We start from the raw sequence: 26,992 nt of genomic DNA on the forward strand, positions 1-26,992 counted from the left end.
ACGCTGTGTCCATGTCCCATTTTAGAGTATTTTACAAGGCTATATAATCCAATTACCCCATAAAAGCATACCATTTCTTAAAGAAGACATCCCAGGGCAATTCAAAGGGCATATTTTGAACCTTAGCATGGGATCATTTTTCCGCTAGCTTGTACCAAGTGTAGTGGTAATACGCATTTTTTCTGCCTTTTTGACACACAAAGTGAGTTTGCGCAGTATATTTTTCAAACCTTATGTGTACTACGACTGTATAATACTTCATATGTTGCTCAACTATGTCGGCTGAGTACAGCAATACCCCCGTATGTACCTTTGCCAGGTATATGTGGACATTGAAGGGGCACATTTGAGACACAGCCATTCCAGTTTTTTTCAAACTTTGAATTTTTACGCTGTGTCCATGTCCCATTTTAGAGTATTTTACAAGGCTATATAATCCAATTACTCCATAAAGGCATACCATTTCTTAAAGAATACATCCCAGGGTAATTCAAAAGGCATATTTTGAACCTTAGCGTTGGATCATTTTTCCGCTAGCTTTTACCAAGTGTAGTGGTAATGAGCATTTTTTAATGTATTTTTTTTACTTTGTAAATCTTTTTTTACTTTGTAAAACTTTTTTTACTTTGTAAAACCCGTTTTTAAACTTTTTTTTACTTATTAAATGTTTTACATTTTCTTAACTTTTTTTACACTTTTACATTTTTTTCTAAACTTTTCTTTTAACGTTAACCCCTAACTAGCAGTAAGCAGCACTAACAGTAAATTCCCCATTTTCCCATAACTCCCACCCACCCCAGCTAGCAAAATATATAATTATAAAATATTTAAATGAATTAATTAAATAAATTGAACCCCTGAGGGTTAAAAAAATAAATAAAAGTTAATCCTCAGGGGTTAAAAAAAATTAGATCACAGTATAATACTGCGATCTGTATGTTGATCACTGTAGGCAGTGATCAACTGGCAGGGAAGGGGTTCATTTTTATTTAGACTGGGTAAAGGGGGGTGGTATTTTTTTTTTCCTTAAACGTTACTAAAACAGTTAAAAATTTTTTTTACCTTTTTAAAGCTTATTTTAAAAAAAATGTAACGTTAACCCCTAGTTAGCCTAACACCAAATTCCCCAATTCCCCACTAACTTCCACCCATCCCAGCCACCTAAATATATAATTTTTAAATATTTAAATTAATTAATACAATAAATTTAACCCCTGAGGGTTAAAAAAAATAATAATTAACCCTCAGGGGTTAAAAAAAAATCAGATGACATTAAAATGTATACCCTGCCAATTGATCACTGTAGTCAGTGATCAATTGGCAGGGAAGGGGTTAATTTTATTAAAACAGGGGAAAGGGGGGGTGGGATTTCACTTTCAATTTTTTTTTTACACTAGGGGGCAGGATCATTGAAGATCCGGCTCCCTGCACTTCACACAGAACCCGGAAGTGCAGGGAGGCGGAAGGTAAGTACATTGAGCACATGTGCTCGCTCTGACATGCTGTCAGAGCGGGCACATGAGCTGGGGCAGCCCGATCGGGTGCTCCCGGTCTGCCTCTAATGCAGAGGCAGACCGGAGCACCGTTAACCCCGCGATCGCCGCGATTGCGGCGATCTGGGGTTAACTTTAGTAAATGACGGAAATTTTCCGTCAACGGTCCTTAACTGAAGGACAAGGTTGACGGAAAATTTCCGTCACCGGTCGGGAAGGGGTTAAATAATCCCATTTCTCTTGGACTCCATTTAAATTGCTCCAGTATAATAATGACTCCTTTACACATATTCTAATTTTAGAAAAGGCTGTTTTTCTAAAGTCTAAAACTTTTGTTTTTGTGTGGTGTGACTCAGTATATTAAACCACACTGACTGACGATCACTGGATCCTAAACTTTCACCTACAGTAATATCTGATACCAAATCTCCATTTGTTAACACTAAATCTAGTATGGCCTCTTTATGAAGCGGCTCTCGATGACTTGTTTTAGAGACAATCCCAGTAGGGAGTTTAGAATATGTGTGCTACTGGCACAAGCAACTATTTTGTTTTTTTTATTCAAATCAGGGAGATAAAAGTCACCCATAATGATAACTCCCCCCTTCATTGTCATTTTAGCCATTTCCTCAACTAGTAGATTATCTAACTCTTCTATTTGTCCCGGGAGCCTTTAAATCACACCTACACAAGTTACAGTGTGATTACCAAATTCTAACGTAACCCAAATGGACTCTATCTTCACCTCACTAACTTTTACTAGGCTTGATTTTATGCTATCCTTCACATACATGGCCACCCCTCCCCTTTCTTGCCCTCCATGTCTTTTCTATATAAAGAGGACCCGGATATTGCTATGTCCTAGTCATTTTTCACATTATACTATGTCTCAGTAACAGCGACTACATCTACATTATCAGTTGCCATTATTGCAAGTTCATGGATCTTATTCCCTAAACTGCCAAGCATCTGTAGACATGACTCTAAGCTTATAATTTTTTAACACACTTGCTACAGGCACCTTCTGCCCTTGTTTTTTTGGGGGGGGGGCAATTGCATTGATGTTTTATCACCATTTTGCCCCCCTCCTAGTTTAAATACATCCTAGCAAAATCTCTGAACTGCTCACTGAGAACATTTGTTCCCTTTTGAGAAAGATGAAAATCATCTATTTTGTACAGTTTATTTCCATTCCAAACAGAGCTACCATGAGAAATGAAGCCAAATCCTTGCTCCCGACACCATACACCAAGCCAGTGCCTGTTACGCTACTAGGGGTGATTTGAATTGGAACTCAACTGCAGCTTGTAAACTCCCTAATTACAATAGTGAAGAAATGGAGAATCCTTAAGTATCAATACTGTAGCTTTAATAAAAGAGAGAATCACTGGTAACTTGATTCAACCGAAGTTTTAATAAGTGTTAAACTTAAATGAATTGCATTTAGGCAATAATCCAATAAGAAGAAGTGCAAGTAATCAACAACACAAAGTTCATTATTAAGTATTTATTCAGAGATCCATTAAGTAACATTCTTTAAGTTCATGAGAATAATCTTCAATAGGAGCAATAATCAAGTAGCTAAGAATATTTGTAAAGCAAGAACAGTTCATAGTGAATAAGCATGATGGGAGTTGTCCTCCATGTAATTAGTAGATTGAAGCACTGAATGTATTTGCAAAGCAAGCAACAGTTCATAGTGAATAAGCATGATGGGAGTTGTCCTTCATGAGATTAGTAACTTGTAGCAATGAAGGTTTGAGTAAGCAAGCATTAGTTCATTAATACATGATATTGTAGACAAATAACTCCTCCAATAGTTCAGAGATATGGTCCACTTGTAAAGTAGCAAAGTATGCGTTCTCCAGTAATCCTTTATGGCATGCAGCAATCATTGCATTTGCTCAAAGGCTGGAATGGCTTGTCTGAGCTTGTGGAGAGGCAAGTCCGGTGGAAGTAGATCCCAGTAGCTGAGCCTGTGGAGCCCGCGGTCTCGCGGAGGCAGCTCACACGTTAGCTCACACAATCAATCACCAAGCACCCTCCCTCTGGCCCAGTCTCCCTAAATACTGTCAGAGCTGTGTCAGAGGGGGGTGGGGTCCGGCTCCTCACAGCTGAGTGCCGAACCCAGAAGTGTTATTCCATGACAGTGCCGGCCTTAGGGGTGTGCGAGCTGTGCAGCCACACAGGGCACCATGGAGCAGGAGGCGCCCTGTGGCCGACACAGCTCACACTTTGCTGGCTACCCATTTCATTATTCTCCACCCGGGATTAAAAAAAAAAAAACATTGCAGCGGGACTTAGCGTGTGGCGGGGCTAAATGATGGTGGGGGCAGGGCTAAAAGTGCCAGGTAATTCCTGCATGGGAAGCAGGATGGAGTGCCTGCTTCCCCAACAACCAGAACCCAGGAGCTGCACTACGTCCACCTCCATAATGAACAGAGGTAACTATGTGTGACTGTCTGTCTGTGTGTGTGTGTGACTGTCTGCCTCTGTGTGTGTGTGTGTGACTGTCTGCCTGTGTGTGCGTGTGACTGTCTGCCTCTGTGTGTGTGTGTCTGTGTGTCACGGTCTGCCTGTGTGTGTGTGTGTGTGTGTGTGTGTGTGTGTGACTGTCTGCCTGTGTGTATGACTGTCTGTGTGTGTGTTTGTGTGTGTGTGACGGTCTACCTGTGTGTGTGACTGTCTTCCTCTGTGTGTGTGTGTGACTGTCTACCTGTGTGCGTATGTGGCTGTCTGCCTGTGTGTGTGTGACTGCCTTCCTCTGTGTGTGTGTGTGTGTGTGTGTGTGTGTGACTGCCTGCCGGTGTGTGTGACTGTCTGTGTGTGTGACTGTCTGTGTGGCTGTCTGTGTGTGTGACTGTCTTCCTCTGTGTGTGACTGTCTTCTTCTGTGTGTGTGTTTGTGTGTATGTGTGTGTGTCTGTTTGCCTGTGTGTGACTGTCTGCCTTTGTGTGCGGGGCTAAATGATGGTGGGGCAGTGCTAAAAGTGCCAGGTATTTCCTGCATGGGAAGTAGGATGGAGTACCTGCTTCCCCAGCAACCAGAATCTAGGAGCTGCACTACTTCCACCTCCATAATGAACAGAGGTAACTATGTGTGACTGTCTGCCTCTGTGTGCGTGTGTGTCTGTCTGCCTGTGTGTGTGAGACTGTCTGTCTGTGTGTGTGAGAGAGACTGTCTGCCTGTGTGTTTGTGTGTGACTGTCTGCCTGTGTGTGCATGTGACTGTCTGCCTCTGTGTGTGTGTGACTGTCTGCCTCTGTGTGTGTGTGTCTGTGTGTCACGGTCTGCCTGTGTGTGTGTGTGTGACTGTCTGCCTGTGTGTATGACTGTCTGCCTGTGTGTGTGTGTGTGACGGTCTACCTGTGTGTGTGTGACTGTCTTCCTCTGTGTGCGTGTGTGGCTGTCTGCCTGTGTGAGTGTGTGTGTGACTGCCTTCCTCTGTGTGTGTGTGTATGTGTGTGACTGTCTGCCTGTGTGTGTGACTGTCTGTGTGACTGTCTGTGTGTGTGACTGTCTGCCTGTGTGTGTGACTGTCTTCCTCTGTGTGTTTGTGTTTGTGTGTGTGTGTGTGTGTATGTTTGCCTGTTTGTGACTGCCTGCCTTTGTGTGTGTGAGACTGTCTGACTATGTGTGCGTGTGACTGTCTTCCTCTGTGTGCGTGTGACTGTCTTCCTCTGTGTGTGTGTGTGTCTGTGTGTGACTGTGTGTGTGTGTGTGTGTGTGTGTGAGAGAGAGACTGTCTGCCTGTGTGTGTGTGACCGTCTGCCTGTGTGTGTGTGTGTGTGTGTGTGAATGTCTTCCTTTGTCTGTGTGTGTGTGTGTTTGACTGTTTGCCTGTGTGTGTGTGTGTGACTGTCTGCCTGTGTGTATGTGTGTGACTGTCTGTGTGTGTGACTATCTACCTGTGTGACTGCCTTCCTCTATGTGTGTGTGTATGTGTGACTGTCTGCCTGTGTGTGTGTGCGCGTGGATGTCTGCCTGTGTGTGTGTGTGTGTGTGTGTGTGTGTGTGTGTGTGTGTGTGTGTGCGAGTGACTGTCTGCCTCTGTGTGTGTGTGTGTGTGTGTGTGTGTGTGTGTGGCTGCCTGTCTACCTGCATGTGTGTGGCTGTCTGCCTCTGTGTGTGTGTGTGTGTGTGTGTGTGTGTGACTGCCTGTCTGCCTTTGTTTGTGTGGCTTTCTGCTTATGTGTGTGTGTGTATGTCAGTATGCCTGTGTGTGTGTGTGATGGTCTACCTGTGTGTGTGTGACTGTCTTCCTCTGTGTGTGTGACTTTCTGCCTGTGTGTGTGACTGCCTGTGTGTGTGACTGTCTGTGTGCGTGACTGTCTGTGTGACTGTCTACCTGTGTGACTCTTCCTCTGTGTGTGTGTCTGTGTGTGTCTATCTGCCTCTGTGTGACTGTCTGCCTCTGTGTATGTGTGACTGTCTGCCTGTGTGTGTGCGTGTGTGAGCGTGATGGTCTGCCTCTGTGTGTGTGTGTGTGTGTGTGTGTGTGACTGCCTGTCTACCTGTATGTGTGCAGCTGTCAGCCTCTGTGTGTGTGTGTGTGTGACTGCCTGTCTGCCTGTGTGTGTGTGGCTGTCTGCTTGTGTGTGTGTGTGTGTCAGTATGCCTGTGTGTGTGTGGCTGTCTGCCTGTGTGTGTGGCTGTCTGCATGTAACGGTATGTGTGACACTGTATACGTGGCTGTATGTACATGACTGTCCATCTGTACCTGTGTGTGTTTGTAATTGTCTGCCTGTAACTGTGTGTGTGTGTGTGTCTGCTTGTAACTCATTATTAATTTAATAAATCCCCTACACAATCACTACACTTCTATACACACACACAATACATGGATGACAGGGGAGGGGGGGGTGATGCGAAGATGATTCGCTCAGGGCGCCTAAGGCCGGCCCTGCACCAAGCCACAAGTTAAAGTCCATAATACGCATCCGCTTGTCGTTCTCAGTGTTTTGCGCAGGCAGAACTTCAGAGAATGACAGTGTGGAAGCAACCTGCCGTATATCATTGGCAAAAACACTAAAAACTTCCTTTACCTCTGAAACCTCATTGCAAGCCAAGTCATTTGTCCCTAGATGGACAAGTATATCGAATTCCCCTTCCTGCTTTGCTCGCTTAACAATATTACAAATATGTCTCCTGTCTCTGTGAACAGTAGAATGGGAAGACATCTCACAAGACCACTATTGTCCAACTCCACACCACTTATGATAGAACCCCCAACAACACCACTACCCTCAGTGCTTGAGCCTGTCTCCACAACATCACTACCCTCAGTGCCTGAGCCTGTCTCCATAGCACCACTACACTTGGTGCCTGAGACTGTCTCCATAAGACCACTACACTTGGTGCCTGAGACTGTCTCCATAACACCACTACACTCTGAAAGTGCTCAAAATTAATTATGTAGAGGAACAGACTGTAAAATAAGCCTTTTATCCACAACTCTAAGTCTACCAGATCCTACAGTAATCCATCTGCCATTCCTAGTACGTCTCTGCGGCAGTGGCTTTGCAGCAGTTCCAGCCTGAGTTTGTCTACCAGATGATTTACAAATCTCAGACTTCAAAAATACAATATTCCGAGGCAATATAGAGAACTGTCAACAGATTAGACAGCATCTAAATCTCCAAAAAGTGGAATGTGAAACAAATGCATAAAAACTATTACACTGAACTAAGTCTGCCATTTTAATGAGGTGAATAATTTAAATCAAACAAATCTTAAATGTTTTATTTATTTTTTTTGTCCTCCTGTATACCTCAGATTACCTCCAGTAATAAACCTACCAGTTTATCTCCAGAATATCTCCAATCACACACTTTGAAGCAGCAGTCTCCAGAATATCCCCATTCACACACTTTGAAGCAGCAGTCTCCAGAATATCTCCAATCACACACTTTGAAGCAGCACTTAGATGTAGCAACCAAGCTATATTAACCAAGCTAATGGCCCTTATATAACTCCTAAAGCACCACTCACTAGGAATGTTTAACACCTGGATAGGCCTATGCTTATTTGCAAACAATAGCTAATTAACCAACAATAAATAGCAAGCACCTAGCTAATCAAATCAAATGCCTTACCAATTACCAACAGGAAATCAAACATTGTGCAATTAGTAACCCTTTCCTCTGGATGAATCTTACCTGTAACCGTAAAAAAGAAAAATCTTAGCAAAATCATAGACAGTTGAAGATTCTGTAAAACTCTCCAGAATATCTCCAATCACACACTTTGAAGCAGCACTTAGATGTAGCACCTGTAGGTTTTGGAGGGGCCTGTTTGCCAGCTTTTTGCCCCAGAATTATGGGCCCTGCAAGAAAACATCCTTAAAAAGTGACTTCCATGGACAAATGTGCCTCTTCCCCTCCCCCTTTTTCCTGTCCTATTGTTCTCCAGCAGGGCGTTGTCCCAGGGACACTGCCAGACCAGTTGAAACTGGCTGCTTTGTCCCTTTTCAATCTCCCATCAGCCCTTGCTATTGTTTAACCCCATGGTGATCCAACTGTATTCGTGAGATGTGAGCGCTTTTCGGACATATTGAACTCTCAGATCCAAGCTATCTGGGGATATGTTGGACATATAGGTTAAACATTGTATTATAAGAGTTATTTATTTTGATGTGCTTTTTGTAACGGTTTTTGAATTAGAGATATTTCCTTTACCTGGAGATAATTAAGTTACCACAGCCACTTAAGCCAATTATCTCCAGGATAGAGGAGAAGAAAGACCGGCCACACAGCCTGAATCTGTGGAACTATTTTGGGCATGAAAGTCATGCTTGCAGTCCATCAAATATGACTTCCGGGAATTTATAATTCCGGGGATGTATAATTGTGGAGATATGTGGTGTTTTATGTGTTTTGTGAAAAAATGTGTGTTTTCTGCCTGTGAGTAATTGAGTTAGTCCATTGTGTTTGTTAATTGTACCACAGAGGGAGGGGAGGGTTATTTGTACATTGTCTGGGAGTGTCTAACTGTACAAGTCTATCCTGATTGGTTTTGTAACTTTGTATCCTGTGTTCCACAATGTCCACGTGGGTGGTAACCTTGTGGGAAAAACCTGTATATAAGAGACAGTAAACCCTCAGACTGCTGAGTTCCTGTTTTACCCTCAACATAGAGCCCATCTCATGTGTGGGGGAAAAGGCTGCACCTACACTGGGGATTGCTATACGCTGTATACTCCCCTGGCTGTAATCACTAAGCTCTTTTAAGAGCTTGTTCCTGCTTTGCTCTCTGAAGGAAGAGAGGTCCACCCACTGGAGCCCACAGCCTTGTCGTAGGTCCAGGGTGGGTAGGAGACGGCGAGACCCCAACCAAGCTGCGGCGGTTCGTGGGGTCTGCAGTGCTTATGGTGTCAAGTGGACTGCTTGGAGCCCTCGGGAAGCACTAGGAGCATCCATCGGAGGAGTGCCAGGTGATCCATTACAGCAACCAAGATGCCTTTCTCAAGTTTGCAATTTTTAAGCAAAGTTTGCAGTACTTGATTGACATGTTTGTGATGAGTCTGGAGGTCAGGGGAATAAATAAAGATATCATCTAGGTATACTAGAACAAAAGAATAAATATATTCTCTCAGCACATCATTTATAAAGTCCTGAAATACATCCGGAGCATTACATAAACTAAAAGGCATGACTTACATATGTGGCCTTTATTTAGAGAATCTTCGATTTACTCATCTATGATTCTACTCTCCTGTGGGGAAAAGGCATATACTGCCCCCTTATGGAGCAATCTGTGAGGAGGTAGAGTATTAGTCTGACTCTTACTGAACACCTTTTTAACCTGCCAGTATTGTATGGGAATTTCGGAGGTCTGAGGTGTAGCGGTGGGCAAGTAACAATGCCCACTCTCCTAGTAATGGGTACCACATATCTCTCTATACAGTTTTTACCCCATTCCAGTATTTCTCTCTTACCCCAGTCAATACGAGGATTGTGCTTAATGAGCCAAGGAAATCCTAATATGGTGGGACAAGAAGGGGAGCAATTATCTGGAATTTTATGTTTTCCTTGTGTAAAGCTCCTGTAGAGATGTTAATAGGCATGGTTTCGTGGGTAATCAGAGGTCGAGAGAGAGGTCTCCCATCAATAGCCTCAACGGCCAGAGGTGATGATCTCTCCTTGATAGGTATGTAGGGTTTTTTGTTACAAAATGCATGTCAATAATGTTTCCTGCTGCACCTGAGTCCATCAGGGCTTTGCTTGAAAAGTTTTTCTTGTTGCAAAGGGCAGTGATGTCAAGGAGAAATCTATTTTGATAATTAACAGAGGATGTATCCATCACACCTAAGACCAGGCATATGGGACAAGCAGGTCTCATATGTCCTTTTTTTACCACAGTATAAGCAAAAATCCTCCTTTATCCTATACTGTCTCTCTGCCTCTGACAGTCTAGTGACCCCTAACTGCATAGGTTCGGGTTCGGACTGTATAGAGAGGTCAGAGATAATAGATTTGGAGAAACAAGGTGCCAGTGACATAGCCATACGTCTGGTTTTATTTCTAGTAATTTCTCTGGTCCTAAGTCTTTTATCAATCTGCATCACAAATGTGATGAAGTCATTTAATCTCTTAGGTAGATGTTTGGCAGCAATTTCATCAAGAATTGCTTTGGATAATCCTTCTTTAAATGCAGAGATCAGTCCGCTATTAGTCCGGTCTACCTCAGAAGCCTTGTACCAACCCCCCTTTTTTGTTGTTCTCTGGCAAAGCAAAGGGGAGATTGAGTATCCAGTGGAATGTTCCAGTACCTGATTACAGTACTTGATCTCAGCAACAAACGATATATATATCCCAAAGCGCCTAAAATCTGAGCCCACTACAAACAGCTCAGTACCACATGAGTGGGATCAATTTGTTTTAATCTGTTTTAAAGTATTGTATACAGATTTCATTATGATCTGTTGTTTCTTGTTTATTTTTTAGGTTTTATCCTATTTGATGGTAATTTGCATGTGTGTGTTATTTCATATTTTTTTAGTAATGTTCTAATTTTATGTTTTATTGTTGGGGATTGTTGTATTATAATGTGTATTGTTTGAACTCCAGATTGTTTATGTAAATTGATTTCATTATAAACAACATTGAAGATTCTTTGATATTCTGTTGCTGTGTTCTAATACATGTATTTTCCTAGATTCTGGTTAAAGTAGAAGCTTGCAAATAGAAACCCAATAATAGATAAATATCTGAATATTTGTCTATCAGTGTATGTATAAATGCATCCATAGATGTATTGTCTTGGATAAGGTAGTTATGGTAGCTAGAAAAACACATAAGCCGTCTTTGAATATATCTGAATACATATCTAGTTTGCATTGATGTGTATTTGGATGTATCCATTGTAGGGTAAATTGTAAATCTCAAGCACATTTAAAGCCCCATCCTAATTATTCAATCCTTAGTTTAATTTAATTTATCATTTTAAAAATGTAAGTACTGTGTCACTTTCAAGCTTGAAAAGAAGTTATATACCAGAAGGGGATTCTGAAAGAGTTACATTCAAGGGACTATCTAATATTACTTTTGTGAATGCTACTGATCCTTTGTTTATATATTAGTTGTGGTAACTGTATTATATAATATATACACTATTCTGTTCCTTTAGGTAGCTGTATCTTTGTTGTGCCTAATCATTAAATTCATGAAGTTCCAATATAAAAAAAAATAACAAAATATACTATATATAATATGAAAACCAATCCAGAGATATGAGTATTTACTGGAAATCTAAATAGATGGAAATAATATTACATAAAGTAAAGGATAATGGATGAAACAATATAAGTGTATAATTGTACTCCCAAGCTAAAGGTCAGAAACAAGTTACAAGTCACTACAGCCAAATGGCTGTACCTCCACTGCTTGTGACTCTATGATTATCTGTACTGGCTCAGACTCCTGACTTTAATTTTATATACTCAGTCAATGTCTGAAAGTAAATAATAAAACGTATATACACATCATAGACCTCAAGCCTGGTCTAAAACCCACAGAGTCTGTAAAGCCACAGAAAGAAAGCTAGCCTAAGAAAAAGCTTCATAAAGAAATAGTACTGCTTAATTAGTCTGGGGATACAGAATTACCCACATGGGTGAGTGGGGTAAGAAGATCCTGTGTGGAGCTTTGAACCAGAAAACCACACAGTATAGCTACATACTGGAGAGTGTTCTTAATATATGTTACAGAATTGATACAACATATCCAGTTCGCCAATAGTTGAAAATAGGGGCTAACATTGTGACAGACAGTGAAACTTGAAACAACACTGTCAAAAGGTCTTATAAGCCTTGAGTCACTGTTGGCAACACCCTTACTATGAATTGCAAAAAATACTATATATATTAATACTAAATACCCCGCTCCTACGCTAGGTAAAGACCAAAACAGAGGAAAGAAAAAAAGGACAGACTACAATAACAACATGCTAGTGTGCAGAACCATACTTAGAATGTTGGTTGCCTGCATATAGTGACAGAATGCCCTGTGATATAAATATAGAATATAGAAAAGGAAAAACCCGACACGCTTTTCGGTGCCAACAGCGTGCACCTTCGTCAGGGACTGAAACTGTACTGACCTCAGGGTCTCTGTTATATACACGTGTCTCCTGCTGATACTTTAGATATGAACCAATCCGTGATTAGAATGTCTCTCATTTCGGGCGCCAAAGTGCTGATAATTTATTATGCAAATAGACTTTTTAAATGGTTCAATCAAACAAGAGCTTGTAGTGCTGATGCGCTCAACTGCCGGTAAACTCAGCAGTTAACCCTATCGCTCCCAGTAACCCTAAGCATTTCAATAGTGGTCATAAAGTACCTGGGTATAGAACTTTGTCATGGGAAAGCAATTGTGATTATACCGAGCGGCTAATATCTAAATAGAATCAAAAATCTCTACTAGCCTGCTCACTTGTCCCCAAATTTAATCAACCATGGAAAAGGCTGTATGAGTATTTGTGCTAGCCCGTAACCACCAGATTGCTCAGTGGATATTACCTAACCCTTATGTGTCACAGGACTGACTATAAAAGAGTTAACTATACATGCCTTGGGAAACATAAATATAAAAAATCAGTTTAGAGTGTGCCGACAGATATTAGTATTAGTCTGCCGAACTTAACTGTTCCAATAACGGAATCTCCCCCACAGGGTGCAAACATATTTAAAAATAAAATCCACTCACAGACATGCATGTACTACTGTAACACAATGGGGATAAAATGTAAATATATGTATAGCCCCTATGAGCCTAAGTTTATTTTACCCATCCAAGTAGCTGACTCCAAAAAATCTCCATCCAGGTGACACACTCGTCATCTCACTAGATGTTATCAAAGAACTCCGGGTATGTGTGGCTCCATAACCAAGTAGATAACTATCTACCTATATCTACCCTCCATTAATACTGACATGGAATATTGCAAGGAGCCTAATAAGTAGCCAGTGGGTATCTATTATACTTGTAGTGCGCCACAAGCCCGTGCCTGCGAGTGGGGAGACATAAAAACGCCAAGTTTATGCACCTTTATTGGGGCAATATGTATCCCAGTAAAGGGCACCATCATATTGAATCACCAATTGGATTCACTACTTGGCCAATGCTGACTCCAACCATAGTAAAAATATGAAATGCCAAGAAGTCAGGGAACTAATTATAAGAACGGGCCTATAATAAGCCATCACTAGGGGTCAGCAGAGGACACTTAGAAATAAACTGCCCTAGATAAATGGGTAAACTATATTATACAAAATAACCTATTTACATTATTTACAACAAAGAGAATAAGAATCATTAGTAGCGTGCTTGTTAGATTTAAAAGGTCGGGCTCTGGTCAGAAATAAAGGAAGCATAGGAGAACCCCTCATTCAAACCTGAGGGGGATAAAGTCTTCAGTTTGTAAATCCAATAACTCTCACGCTGTAAAACTTTTTTATCGATGTCACCCTTCCTTGGACCTATTTTGACTTTCTCTATTCCATTAAACCGTAAACCCTGTGCTGATCCACCGTGTTGAGTTTTCAGATGACGCGAATTCGGTGTATCTGTCTGTCTGGATGGATTAACAGAATTTACATGTTCCAAAATGCAGTTCTAAAACGGTCTAATTGTCTTGCCCACGTATTTCAAGTTGCAACTACAAGTAATGAGGTATACCAGTCCCTCTGTCTGACAGTTAAAAAAATGTTTTGATAGTGTGAGTTTCTGTATTTGCCGAGTTTGAAAAGGTTTTTGATTGTTTTCTGATAAATTTACAGGCTTTACAGCGTCCGCACTGAAACGTGCCTACAGCGGGGGATTTCAGCCAATTATTGCTGGAAGTAGATGGAGTTAGGTGGCTTGGTACCAAAATATCTTTCAGGTTTCGACCTCTTCTGGCCGTGAGGGACATGAAGGGAGTCAAAACCTCTTTGAGATGTGGATCTTGATACAGCAGTGGCCAAAACCTCTCTAATGTATTTTTACCCATATCCCAGCCTTAGTCAAAAGTGCCAATGCACCTAATAGACTTCTGATCAATCCTCTGTAGGGACTGTCAGTCAGGAGGTCAGTTCTCTCCTTTAAAAGTGCCCTTTGGTATGCCTTCTTGAGGCATTTATTCGGGTACCCTTTTGTCTTAAAATGGGACCTAAGGGTTTTGGCCTTTATTTTAAAGTCCTCCAGAGAGGAACAGTTCCTTGTTAACCTGAGATACTGACCAGTTGGTATCCCTCTCTTTAGTGTGGGGGGTGATGATTTCCCCAATTGAAGAAATTATTAGTTGCCGTGGGTTTCCGGTAAAGTGTAGTAGAGAGGTGGTTATCATGGGTGGTACCTAGCGTGACATCTAGGAAATTAAGTTGAACAGATTGTTGAAAATTGTTGAACAGGTCATCCTGTCCATACTATCAGGACGTCGTCTATATAGCGTTTCAAAGACTGGCGTGTTCTGTGTATTTATCAAATTGTGGACTGAAGACAATGTTTTGTTCCCACCACCCCAGGTGAAGGTTAGAATAGGAGGGGGCACAAGTTGTTCCTATAGCTGTACCCTTCACCTGGTGGTAGTATGTGCCTTCAAATAGGAAATAATTATGTGTAAGGATGAAGTGGAGGAGTTTTAAGACAAATTCATTGTGTTCCTTTTAGGTGGAATTTCTCATCTGGAGGAACCTTTCCACATGTCTCATCCCTACATCATGGGGGATTGAACTATACAGTCCCTCAACATCTAGACTGCATAACTTTGCATTAGTTGGTATAATAATGTCATTAAAAATGTTAAGGGTCTGTTTAGTGTCACTCAGATAAGAGGGGAGAGTCTTAACCAAATCCCGAAGGATAAACTCCACGTAAACACTGCAGTTCTGCGTGAGATTATTCCTACCTGATACAATGGGTCTCCCTGATAGTATAGCACCCATCAAAAACACTGTTACAGAAATTATACTTGGGTGACAAGTGCTGTCAAGTAACTGGGGATCCAAATACCACAATGCTTGACCAAATTATATGTCCTAAATTTGTAAACCTTGAAAGCGTGGAATAAACCATTATTTGGTTGTCTCTGTTGTAAAAATATACTAAAAATTAATACACTACTGTTACGCTACTAGGGGTGATTTGGATTGGAACTCAACTGCAGCTGGTAAACTCCCTAATCACAATAGTGAAGAAATGGAGAATCCTTAAGTATCAATACTGTAGCTTTAAGAAAAGAGAGAATCACTGGTAACTTGATTCAACCGAAGTTTTAATAAGTGTTAAACTTACATGAATTGCATTTAGGCAATAATCCAATAAGAAGAAGTACAAGTAATCAACAACACAAAGTTCATTATTAAGTGTTTCTTCAGAGATGCATTAATTAACATTCTTTAAGTTCATGAGGATAATCTTCAATATGAACAATAATCAAGTAGCTAAGAATATTTGCAAAGCAAGAAACAGTTCATAGTGAATAAGCATGATGGGAGTTGTCCTTCATGAGATTAGTAACTTGTAGCCATGAAGATTTGAGTAAGCAAGCATTAGTTCATTAATAAATGATGTTGTAGACAAATAGCTGAAAGATATACTTAAGATTAATATGGGTAGTCCTCCAATAGTTCAGAGTTATGGTCCACTTGTAAAGTAGCAAAGTCTCCGTTCTCCAGTAATCCTTTATGGCATGCAGCAATCCTTGTATTTGCTCAAATGCTGGAATCCTTGTATTTGCTCAAAGGCTGGAATGGCTTGTGCTTGAGCTTGTGGAGAGGTAAGTCTGGTGGAAGTAGCTCCCAGTAGCTGAGCCTGTGGAGCCCGCGGTCTCGCGGAGGCAGCTCACACGTTAGCTCACACAATCAATCACCAAGCACCCTCTCTCTGGCCCAGTCTCCCTAAATACCGTCAGAGCTGTGTCAGAGGTGGGCGGGGTCCGGCTCCTCACCACTGAGTGCCGAACCCAGAAGTGTTACTCCATGACAACTACCGAGATACTATACACGCTTCAGACATTGCCCATAACCATCCCCAACTCCTTCTTCTCCTCATTAAGAAAACTTTTCTGTTCATTTCTCTGGTCCCAACAACATCCTAGACTATCATACAAAATTAAAACAACACATAAGAATAGGGGAGGCCTGGGGCTCACAAATCTGAAACTATAACACAAAGCGACTGTACTAACAAGAATATATGATAGAATGTATTACTCCCTGGGGCTGGTGCTGGCCATCAGTCCAGTTTAGCCCCCGGATCTTCACGTCATTTTTTTTCTCTTTTTTCTTTTTTTCTCCTTTTGCAAACACTTCTTAATGATGTCCACTAAGTCAGATTGGAATGCTTAGGATTTATTTGTATCTCTTCATGCTGTCCCTTTGCATGAAAAAGGTCGGACCTTCCTTAAACCTGCCTACTTCTTCCACCTGACTATACAAAGTCAGAGGAAAACCTCTGGAACCTTGGCTGAAGTTTTTGCAAATAAGTTAACACTCTTGAAAATATTTCACCATGTTCAGTCAACCTTTCCCCCCAATACCTCCATACACATGGTAACCTCGGAAATGGATGTCAGGGATGCCAAGTACTCCATGTTATGCTTTTGTAAGACCCAAAGCTCAATTGTCATAGACATTATCGATAATGGTACATCTACCTCTTTCTAGTTGCTACCCACCCCCTTCCCAAGGGCTCCCACCTGCGGGCAGACAAAACGCACTTTGAGGGGATCTACCCCTCACCTACGTTGTTTTCGTTTCCACACCTGATGAGAGGCAAGCCTTGCAAGGACTCATCAGGCGATTAAACTATTGTTTGAATGTCAATGATGATAACAACAAAGTGGTGTATACTCTCTTCTCTAAACCTCCTCCTCATTTGATCGAATTGTGCTCTGATACAACCATTGAAGGATTAATGTTATTACCGAGGACAATGCATAATTATATGATGAATTACCTTGTTCTGCACAATTACACTGTAATGTTTACATTACAATGTAGTGCTTGGATACCTATTTAGGTGTTGGCCCCCCTTTCCCCTGGTAAGGAGTTAAAATGTATTTTACTTGAAGACAGCATTGAAAGTCATGTTTCAGTGTTTGCAGATGACACAAAACTTTGTAAAATAATACAATGTGAGCAAGATATTACTTTGCTGCAGAGGGATTTAGATAGAATGGGGGACTGGGCACTCAAATGGCAGATGAAATTTAATGTTGAAAAATGCAAAGTTATGCACTTCGGCGTAAAGAAAACACAAGCAGCGTATACCCTTAATGGAAGCGAATTAGGGAAAACAACACACGAAAAGGACTTGGGAATTGTTATAGACAACAAACTATGAAACAATGTGCAATGTCAATATGCAGTGGCCAAGGCCAGTAGGGTATTGTCATGCATGAAAAAGGGCATTCATTCTCGGGACGAGAATATCATTTTGCCTCTTTCTAAATCACTGGTAAGACCACACATTGAATATGCTGTGCAATTTTGGGCACCTAAAAGGGTGACGGTGAAGCGCTAATATATACAATTTGTGATATACAGTGCGGAATATATAGCAATACCTCTACCTTGGAATATTTTATACAGTTGTCCTAATGGAGGTATGCTGTACCTTAAAAACAAAAGGCAGAATAACCACACATAGTGTATACCATTAATATGAATACGTGGTGTATAAAAGAAGGGAAAATATGCCCACTCACACTTTCAGGAGCTAACGATTATAGCTCACTGTAATCGCCTGTAGGGTCTGTAAAGGCGACCCTATCCCTTCTTGGCAGTCGTTCCTTTGTTGCTGGTTTCTCTAAATTAAAACACAGACATCTATGGTGCAGTATTGTAGGTTCCAGTGGTGGTGTAAAACAAAATAAAATTTGTACTTACAAACCCAGAGCCTTCCACATCGGCTCTGGTCTGAGGGCGTATGTAGTTCAGGACTACAAACCTTCTTTGTAAAAAAATAGCAGGAGATGCCACAAGTGGTATGAAAAATATTTAAGAAATTTATTGTATCACATGAATAAAAAAGAATAATAATATAAAATATATCTATACATAAAATACCACTCGTGGGTTTAAAAAGTCCAATATATGAGTCTCTTTTCTCACAAGGTCCCCAGGACGCGTTTCGCCGATCTGGCTTCTTCAACTGGTGTTTTGGAGAAAGAAAATCTTTGTTCCTTCCTTGGACCGGCTCCTGCTACAAATACCTCTTCTTGAGTGCTGTAATTGATTTCCGGCTTGTTGAATCCCGGGCGTTCACCATGGGAAAAAAAACTTGGTAACTGTTATATATCCAAGGGCCCAAGATTAATAGTTGGATATCAGATATCTAGTAAATGAATCAATTCATTTACTAGATATCTGATATCCAACTATTAATCTTGGGCCCTTGGATATATAACAGTTACCAAGTTTTTTTTCCCATGGTGAACGCCCGGGATTCAACAAGCCGGAAATCAATTACAGCACTCAAGAAGAGGTATTTGTAGCAGGAGCCGGTCCAAGGAAGGAACAAAGATTTTCTTTCTCCAAAACACCAGTTGAAGAAGCCAGATCGGCGAAACGCGTCCTGGGGACCTTGTGAGAAAAGAGACTCATATATTGGACTTTTTAAACCCACGAGTGGTATTTTATGTATAGATATATTTTATATTATTATTCTTTTTTATTCATGTGATACAATAAATTTCTTAAATATTTTTCATACCACTTGTGGCATCTCCTGCTATTTTTTTACAAAGAAGGTTTGTAGTCCTGAACTACATACGCCCTCAGACCAGAGCCGATGTGGAAGGCTCTGGGTTTGTAAGTACAAATTTTATTTTGTTTTACACCACCACTGGAACCTACAATACTGCACCATAGATGTCTGTGTTTTAATTTAGAGAAACCAGCAACAAAGGAACGACTGCCAAGAAGGGATAGGGTCGCCTTTACAGACCCTACAGGCGATTACAGTGAGCTATAATCGTTAGCTCCTGAAAGTGTGAGTGGGCATATTTTCCCTTCTTTTATACACCACGTATTCATATTAATGGTATACACTATGTGTGGTTATTCTGCCTTTTGTTTTTAAGGTACAGCATACCTCCATTAGGACAACTGTATAAAATATTCCAAGGTAGAGGTATTGCTATATATTCCGCACTGTATATCACAAATTGTATATATTAGCGCTTCACCGTCACCCTTTTATACTTCACCTTAAGATAAGTTTTTGGTGTTATAGCAGCTATTTTGCGGTGTTATACAACAATTATCCACCCATCCAAAAATAGCGCCAGTACACTCCTATTTCTTTGAATTTTGGGCACCTGTTCTAAAGAAGGATATTATGGCACTAGAAAAAGTGCAGAGGCGTGCTACAAAATTAATAAAAGGAATGGAACATATCAGCTATGAAGAAAGGTTAACAAATTCAAACCTATTTAGTTTAGAAAAACGTTGCCTGAGCGGGGATATGATAACATTATACAAATATATTCGAGGCCAATACAAACATAGGACACAAGGTCATGCGTTTAGACATGAAGAAAGAAGATTTCGTCTAAGGCAAAGGAAAGGTTTTTTTACTGTAAGAACAATCAGGATGTGGAATTCTCTGTCTGAAGAAGTGGTTTTATCAGAGTCCATACAGATGTTCAAACAGCTACTAGATGCATACTTGCAAAAACAGAATATTCAAGGATATAATCTTTTAATGTAGGGTAATAACTGGTTGATCCAGGGATAAATCTGACTGCCATTCTGGGGTCAAGAAGGAATTTTTTTCCTAGCTTGTTGCAAAATTGGAAATGCTTCAAACTGTTTTTTTTTTTTGCCTTCTTTTGGATCAACAGCAAAAAACATATGTGAGGAAGGCTGAACTTGATGGACGCAAGTCTCTTTTCAGCTATGTAACTATGTAACTATGTAACTTATTTTTTCCTCTATTTTCACTCTGGTCTAGCTGCAGCTGATCCTGCCTTCATGGCTGAGATCATCAGTCATTTTGATCACAGCCAATCCAATAATTTTCCATAGGAAAGCATTGGGAGGCTATAGCATATGCATAGCAAAATGCCACGCTGCACCAATTAGTATCTCCTCAACCAATACATCTCTGTATTTAGTATTTATTGTCTCCATGCTGAGAGTGGAGACGCTGAACGAAGGTGATGTACACAGTGCAGCACTGAACTATTACGAACCTCTTCTGGCATCTGAGTGACTGCCACTAAAGTTTTTCCTAGACAGCAATGTAAACACTGCCTTTTTACTGAAAATGCAGCCTTTAAAGACTGCAGGGACTTGCAGTAGACACCAGAACAACTACATTAGGCTGTAGTGGTTCTGGTGACTCGAGTGTCCCTTAAAGACCAAACTTCTGGAATAAAAGGGAATCATGACATGTCACACATGTCATGTGTCCTTAAAGGGTTAAAACATTGTTAAGAATATTATTATGTGATAGGTTTTTGTATGCAAAGATAATTGTGCAAATTCATTTGTATCCATGTAAAACACTCATTAGCCACTCAAATTTTAATTATGGCCAGATAAAGAAAGGAGAACTTAAACAAATTAAACATATTCCTAAGAAGCTGGTAGACTTTATTTAAATGAATACTAGTGCCATAACAACAACATCTGGATTACATGTCTGCTTGTTCCGAATTATATTTGGAACAGCTAGGGTTCTTTGTACTAACCACATATTTGTTTTTTTTAGAATCCTGTTTTTTTTTTTATCTGCCACATATTTAATCATGCTTGCAAATAATTGTGATTACCTCCATTTGCATATTTGGAGCTTAACTAAAAAACAAAAGATCTATGAATATAGAAATTTTGATTCACATTCAGAATACCCTGCTTTTATCTCTTACATTGAAATTACACCACCTGAACATCATTTAGAAATACAAAATTAAGATTCTGTTTCTCATTGCACCACGAATAACATAGATATTTATTTTATATTTCAATAACTGTTTAGTGTCTTGTTTTTATGATAACAAATAGTATTTGTTTCATACAGGATACTTATTCCTCAAAATATTCATTATTAATTTTCTTAACAATTTATTTGCAAAATAAATAAATAAATAAAATGAATACTGTATCCAAATCTATTTTGTGGAAAAAAACATTTGTAAAGCTAATAGAGAATGCATGACTGGCTTCTTAAATGAGCATACATTTTCTTTTCTTTTTTTTTTTTTTTGCCTAGATTGTGAATCAGAAAAATAAAATCTGCTAAATATACAAATGTATTTACTTATATCCTGATTAAATTATGGTATTATTAAAAGTAAACAATTGAGTAAAATTATTCTCTTTTCAGTAATGTATTATTATTATTATTATTATTATAGTTACATATTTTGCAGTGCTGGACAATAGGTGCACTAACAAACAGGTAGTTGCAACAAAATCTAGCGCATTCACTAAACAGCTATTTCAATTCTCACAGAATGTAATAGATTAATTTAAAAACACCTCAAAAATAATTGGGGTTTAGTTAAAGTATATGATTATACATTGCATATGTAGTGGACCCCGGGTAACCCGACCGGTTACCTCCGCTAGCACCTTCCTTCAGCCGCTCAGGAACCACCAATATACATTCCCACCCCCCCCCCCCACCCCAGTAACTGAATGACACACAGTTCTGGAGGTACAACACAATTTTATTGCCACACATAGCTTTTACACATAGACCCATGTAAGGGGTCTTCAACGCACATAAACAGGGGTTATCCCAGGATCGGATGATCCTCTATGCTTGGGGGGTCGCTGTCCCTTTGTCTCCCAAATAAGGAAAGCCCGCCACTCAGACGAAGGGTCTTCCGTCCAAGACGACAGGGGGTCTTCATCTCATGAGCCTCTGTGCCTGGGAGCCAAAGCGCGGAAAAAGCGACCGATCCTTTGTCTCCCAGGCATAGAAACCCCACAAACCTCTGCCGACCTCACACTGGCACATTCTCCGAGTCCTCTCTGTTCGAGAGATTCCTGTGCTGAAAGCTGCAAGGGAAGTGTCTCCTTTCAGGGTATGAATGCTCCCCCTGGTTGGCGTTCATCTATACGCAATGGCAGCCACCCAGGTTAGCACTCATTAATAATTTCCTTTGCGGTTTCACACTATGTTGCCAGTGCGGACATTGCGGTTTCACACTTATTGGTGGGAGCGTTCTAATGGGGCACTGGGGTGGTGCTTGTTCGGGAGATGAATGAGTCTGGAAGCAATCCACGAATGCTCCCCCTGGCTTGCATTCGTCTAAACGAAATGGGGGCCACCCAGGGGAGCACTCATTAATTGCTTCCCTTGCGGTTTTGCAACTATGTCAGAGGTGAGAACGTTCTACTTGAATGTTCTAACTAGCATTCTAAATGTCATGCCTTAACTATGGTATCCTCTTACTTCCTGGTTCCACGGAGCTTAGCCACACCTCTTTATGACACGGTCTCCCTATTTAATCCGACCGCACCAGCTGATCGACGCTGGATTATTGAACTACGTTCCGTACTCACGAACCGGCTACAACATCGTTGTGAAAGCCCTCTGTTACCGGACCGGACTGGAAGACTTCAAGTTCCCTTCACCTCTCCTCATCCACGACTAAAGCTGAACTCTCTCCATTCAGGATAACCGCCTCTGAGGAGATCTCGGGAACCAGTGTTCTATGTGCCGGAAGCTAAGTAAAACCTCTGTGATAAGCGTTGCATCTCAAAGCTGTTATTTCCTGTCTCCAAAGTCCTTCGATAAAACAAACCCGTTACAGCTAACTTCAACTCATACTTTATCTCAGTTAGCTGCATCTGTCTTGCTTCAGTTAAAGTCTATGGAACAGCTATTGTAACTTCTTATCACCTAATTCATTAATACTACTAAGAGACTCTTTCTGATTCAGTTATCGTTTACTACTTAAAGCTACAGTGCCTCTAATTGTGGACTTCAGTTATCGTTTACTACTTAAAGCTTCAGTGCCTATAATTGTGGACTTCAGTTATCGTTTACTACTTAAAGCTACAGTGCCTATAATTGTGGACTTCAGTTATCGTTTATTACTTAAAGCTACAGTACCTGTAAATTGGAATTAAAGTCAATACCTTTTACTTTTTATAATAAATATTCAAACTATAAGAAATCTGCAGTTGTGTTCCTTCATAACAAATGTTTAGACGTGACAGAATAATCCAGCCATTGTAATGGATCCAGCAGATTTTGATTCTACGATAACTACGCTGAATCAAAGAGTTGATACACTAGCCCAAGGTGTGCAAGACCTGCAAGTTACTAACGAAAGAATTCTCACTTATGTCAGAGATCTACAAACTCATACTCCTCATACTATTCTGCACTCGGCTAGTGATCCTGCTGTATGTAACCCTGAAAAGTTCTCTGGAGATCGTTCAAAATACAGGGAGTTCCTCAACTCTTGCAAACTATTAATTGCTTTGAAACCTAGATCTTATCCTACAGAAAGAACTAAAGTTTGTTCGGTTATTTCCTTTCTAAGAGGTGAACCTATGTCATGGGCCCATTCCTTTCTGGAAAACGATGACCCCATCTTAGACTCACTGGATGAATTTTTTGAAGCCATGTCTCTTCTCTATGAAGATCCTAACAAACAAGCTACAGCTGATTTAACAATCAGAACTCTACAGCAAAGAAATAGACCCGTTGAAGATTACGTTGCTGAATTTAAAAGATGGGCAGTAGAAACGCAATGGAATGACATCACATTGCGCAACCAATTTCGAATTGGTTTATCTGAAGCTGTAAAAGATGAACTATCTAGAACAGAACTCCCTACTACTTTGAACGCTCTAATTCACTTATCAATAAGCATTGACAGAAGATTAAGAGAAAGAAAGGCCGAAAAAGCCCTTTTACATTCTAAAGACCGCAAACCTTTCACTCCCTCAAAAGCTCCAGAAAAGACTTCCTTACCAAGTGAACCTATGGAAATAGGGGTAATAAGAAGTCCTCTCACTCCTGAAGAGAAGAACCGAAGACATCAATTAAATCTATGCATGTATTGTGCCTCTCAAGATCATTTGGTTTCTGATTGTCCCTTATTAAAACGGACAAAGGCCGGTAGGCAAACCTATACCTCTGCGATCTTCAGTGCACTCCCTTCTACACCAACCACTCAGTTCACTCCTATATCTCTTATACTACAGTGGGACAAGGTGAGAATTATGACTGAAGCTATCATCGATTCTGGTGCAAATGGAGTATTCATCGATTCAACCTTTGTAACAAAGAATAAAATTCCTTGTGTTCGAAAAACCATTTCTGTTCCTATTAAGGTGATTGACGGCTCCTTTATCTCCTCGGGACCGATTCTTCATGAAACCATCCCTCTAAAGGTAACCACCTACTTTAAAGCTACATCCTGTTTTTCATGTGTCCTTGCTGAAGCCTCATCATCCTGACCCTTTCCAAAGAAATGTCACTACTTCTCCTGATCCCATATTGGTCCAGGGTGAAGAAGAATACGAAATTCAAAGTATACTGGATTCGAGGATCCATCGTGGCTCTTTACAATACCTCATCAGATGGAAAGGATATGGAATTGATGAAGATACATGGGAAAACTCCTCTGTCGTTCATGCTGACAAATTAATTTCCAAATTTCACAAGCGTTACCCTTCTAAACCAAGTCAATAGCACCCAGAGGTTGCTCATTAAGGAGGGGATACTGTCATGCCTTAACTATGGTATCCTCTTACTTCCTGGTTCCACGGAGCTTAGCCACACCTCTTTATGACACGGTCTCCCTATTTAATCCGACCGCACCAGCTGATCGACGCTGGATTATTGAACTACGTTCCGTTCTCACGAACCGGCTACAACATCGTTGTGAAAGCCCTCTGTTACCGGACCGGACTGGAAGACTTCAAGTTCCCTTCACCTCTCCTCATCCACGACTAAAGCTGAACTCTCTCCATTCAGGATAACCGCCTCTGAGGAGATCTCGGGAACCAGTGTTCTATGTGCCGGAAGCTAAGTAAAACCTCTGTGATAAGCGTTGCATCTCAAAGCTGTTATTTCCTGTCTCCAAAGTCCTTCGATAAAACAAACCCGTTACAGCTAACTTCAACTCATACTTTATCTCAGTTAGCTGCATCTGTCTTGCTTCAGTTAAAGTCTATGGAACAGCTATTGTAACTTCTTATCACCTAATTCATTAATACTACTAAGAGACTCTTTCTGATTCAGTTATCGTTTACTACTTAAAGCTACAGTGCCTCTAATTGTGGACTTCAGTTATTGTTTACTACTTAAAGCTTCAGTGCCTATAATTGTGGACTTCAGTTATCGTTTACTACTTAAAGCTACAGTGCCTATAATTGTGGACTTCAGTTATCGTTTATTACTTAAAGCTACAGTACCTGTAAATTGGAATTAAAGTTAATACCTTTTACTTTTTATAATAAATATTCAAACTATAAGAGATCTGCAGTTGTGTTCCTTCATAACAAATGTTTAGACGTGACACTAAATGGGATATCGGGGTGGTCCCCGTTCGGGAGATGAAGAAGTTCCTTTCGTAGAAGCGATCCCAAATGGGGAGCGGGTACAATATATGAAAGGCAAGGGAAAAAAACACAGTATAAGTAGAAAGCACGCGAACAAGCAGTAGTTCCACCACAGCAAAGGCCTGCCACAGCACCAATATACCCTCTTCATGACAGCTCCTACTGTAGCAACCTAATGCCTGCTCTTATAAGATGAATCCACTTACTTGGGAAATGCTTCCTCCTGGGACTATCGTCAGTGCAAGGGTAAACAGGGCCCTGGGAGGGGTGCAAAACCGTGGAATAGGCCTGGACTCCCAAAAATAAGTATGCATGTTCAGGTTAGTGCAGTCCTCACCATTTCATATATTTATATATAGAGAAAATGTGGAATGGTTGTTGAGGGAAGATATATTTGGCCTGCTTTACTAAACAGCAGCCTGAGGTTTCTCAATTAAATTTCCCAGGGAGAGATGTTAGGTTTGCAAGATACTCTGCAAATCATGGTAAGGGTCCCTGGGACGGAGCATTTGGAGAGCAGGGTGGGCCAGTGCTCCTATAGCACTAGTTGCTAGGTAACAGCCAGACGAGGACTGGTATTTAACTTAGGAGTTCCAGAGAAGTGAGATAGGACCACCTATCTGACGTCATTACGTCAAGACGTGCGGCGGAATACAAAGTGATCTCCATAGAGACATATTGAACAAAAATATAGAACCCGTTTCTATAATAGAAAGTGAATAGAGGGTTGTGATGAGGAAACAACAAGAAGGAAGATGTTAAAGCGCTTAAAGATTAAAGTTAAATAAAATTATGCCTACACAAGTCCATTACACCTAAGAGCCACTTAAAGTGAAAAATGTGTTGTAAAAGTGAAAAAAACGTGAGTCAGTGAAACAAAATCTGATCAATCAGTGAAACTAAAGTGACAAAATAGGTGCAGAGACATATAATATGTAGGCATCCTATATATGTGCACTAAGTTGAATATTTGCTGTGCTAATAAAAAGTAACCCAACATTAATGAATAAAAACAATAATGACTATTTACAACAAACCAATCTATACATTTGGAGCTATCTTTCTTAACAGCAGATAAATGTACTATGCAAAATGCATCATTGGATATTGTGAGACATTCTACTCTAAACCAAAGGGGACTATTAACTAAATAGAAATTTAGCAAAAAATCAAAAAAATCAAAAAAAATAATAAATAAACAAAGTCAAATAAAATATATATGTGTAAAAGAATGAATAAATGAAAAGTATATTAATACTTAATCTATAACTATATAAATAGATTATGTACTTATGCACTACTGGAAAGGCCTAAATTTAGGCTGCCAAAATTTAAAGAAACATAGAATAAGTGACATATTAATTAAGTCCTTTGGGTGATGCTGTGTCCAAAGAATGAATCCAGTATGCTTCCCTCAGTAACAAAATTTTGGATCTGTCACCAACTCGATGCGGAGGTGGGACGTGGTCAATAGCAAT

Source organism: Pelobates fuscus, chromosome 4 (assembly GCF_036172605.1).
Source record: "Pelobates fuscus isolate aPelFus1 chromosome 4, aPelFus1.pri, whole genome shotgun sequence".
NCBI lineage: Eukaryota > Metazoa > Chordata > Amphibia > Anura > Pelobatidae > Pelobates > Pelobates fuscus.